The sequence below is a fragment of the Polypterus senegalus genome, chromosome 11, assembly GCF_016835505.1.
Source record: "Polypterus senegalus isolate Bchr_013 chromosome 11, ASM1683550v1, whole genome shotgun sequence".
Taxonomy (NCBI): Eukaryota; Metazoa; Chordata; class Cladistia; order Polypteriformes; family Polypteridae; genus Polypterus; species Polypterus senegalus.
In genome coordinates, this window is record NC_053164.1 from 128640362 (window position 1) to 128643042 (window position 2681).

Here is a 2681-nt window from a genome sequence, read left to right on the forward strand (position 1 = left end):
ACCGATACTTTTCAGGACTCATATGCGTAGCCAAGCAGAAAAGCATGTCCTGAATTCAAGCCAGCAACAAAACATATTACAAATATGTTTGTTTAGTTTTAATTCAGTTATTTGCTAAAGATATTTTTGAAACAGTGTAACCTTGTGGTGCAGCAGCTAATGTTTAGCCAGGGGCTCAGTCTGGGGATGGAGAAAGGGGAAAGATGTTATTTACTTCACAAAGGACTAAGCATATTTTCTAAACTGAGAAGTATCACTGACACATTTCCAATATTCAATGTCAAAACAGGTAATATTGCTTAGCCAATCAATCCAGACATACACAGGCAGAGAAAGCAAACCCCATACATTTGGCACTGTAAGGAAGTAATGCCACCTCGGTGCCACAACTCTGGCAATATCTTAAAACATCTGTACTAAACATTAACCTGATTAAAACTAAATTTATACCTATAACTTTTGTTGAACTCTTGTCATTTCATTGCAAAGGTATTTGTGCATTTCACCTCTCCCTCAATAACTGTCACAAGAGGACCAAAGCATGCAAATGTACAATGAAACCAGCATTTTTTTGTTTTTCTCAGTTTCAATGATCTGCTTCATCTAGGAGGTGGCAGTTACTTCCCATAAAAACACTTCCGAATGATCTTTTGTTTTCTTAAACCAACATTTTCTAAGCGTTACCATTGATTTCAATGGAACAAGCGTTTGGCTGAAAATGCTCAAAAACTGCTGCATGCCGGGGTTTTCTAAATTGTTCGCTGCTAAAAAGCTTAGATGTGAACTGTGTCATTGAAAATAATGGTACATAACTTTTTTAGCAGTTTATGAGCTTTATGCTTTAGCACTAAAGGGCTACAAAAGGTGTGTTTAGGTGTGATCTTTTACTTCATTACTTCTTCCCACTCCAATCTTGCATTCTAAGCCAGCTTGGCAACTACAGTAATTAGAAGTAGAATTACAAGAAGCAGCTTGCAAACGGAACAAGATTGAGGAGCACTGCATGATTGACATAGTTCTGTTTGTGCTGGGGTTGCTGTTGTCTTTCTTAGGGCACCTGCCAAGGGCATAACAACGGGAATAATATAGGCGCTTAAATTAAGGAGATACTCTGCTACAGTAATTTTTTACATGAATACAACTTAGAAAACTGAATGTTATAATCGTAACGTGGACTTACAGTGATGAGTGCCTACAGGTAACAGGTGGTCCTTCACACCTTTGACTTTCACCAAGTAGTCCTCAGTCCAAAACCATTGCTATAGGGAATGTAGCATAACTACATCAGTATTTTGAGTTACAATAGTGTTACTTCATTTCTAAAATTTTGCTTGAATATATTTTAAGCAACTGTGGTGGAAACTGATTAATAAAGTATATTTTATTACAATTTCAATAGAGCAGTTGTTCCCGGTTCAGTCCTGGTGTACCACTGTGGCTACAGGCTTTCAGTCTAACCAGTTTCACAAGTCATTGGGTTAGCCAGCCTTCTTTCTTTTCTTATTCTGCATTCAAAAAAGTGTTCTAGTATAATATTTACATTTAGAAGAAATTCAGCAATGTAGTATCTTTGTCATAGTTTTAAACACTTGATTTCCTTTAACTGTTTTTATTTCAATTCAGTTTATTCCTCTTTAATTAAAAGAGAGTAAACTCCAAAGGAAAGGTGAATTAAAAAGAATTATTTCATTTTTAAATGTATGGCCAAAAATTCAAATTTCTTAATTTTGTTTACATGTAAATATACAACTTATTTCTGAATGCAAAATAACAGAAAAAAACAATTAAATAATTTAAAGTAAGACTGAACCCATTTATTTCTGAAAATGGTTGGAACACAAACCCACAGCCTCAGGGACTGAATTTGGGAACACCGTTGTATCCGAGATTGAAAATATCAGGTAAACATTGTAACTCCATCTGAACACAAGATGGCACTAATTAACTGCAAAGTGGGAATCCATCGAGTAAATTGGGGTGTTGTGCCGTGCTAGCCATTATGGATGTAATAAGAAGTGAGGCAAAAAAACACCTTTTATTGGCTAACTGAACAGCATTCAAAATCCAAGCTTTCGAGGCAGTTCAGGCCCAAAAAACTTCGGAAAAAGATTATTGCTTATGTTTCTGTGAGGACGACGATCCCCGTTAGATATTACGTGGATGACAAGAAACCTAAATATCACACGATTTCATCTTAAGTTTAAATTTTTTGATGGGACGGCTAGCTGACACAAAATGTCAGAAAAGTATAGATCGCAAATACGACGTCGTACTTTCCTTGCGCCTGAACAGCTAAATCAATCAAAATGAAGGGTGCTTTAAACTTAAGCATAAATACGCTTTCTTTACCATGTAGACAACGTGAAGTCTCTTACAGATGGCTGTTTTGCGTTTAGTCAGCTGGCTAAAAGAATAAAATATAACACAGAAATCTTTAAAACCCATTAAACAATTAATTTCCTATTATTTTTTTCAAAGCTTGAGGCATTTTCTACATATTCAAGTTGTCCCTGTTCACTTCTTGCGACTGCTTACACTAATACCGTAAAACAGTGGTTCCCTCCAACTGCTGTCTATGTAGTCTAGCGGCTGGCTGCAAATCTCAAAAGAGTGCCACGCCTGCGTACCATTTTTGCGCATGCGTATACTTGCGACACCCCGTAATGAATGGCGCGGTTTTG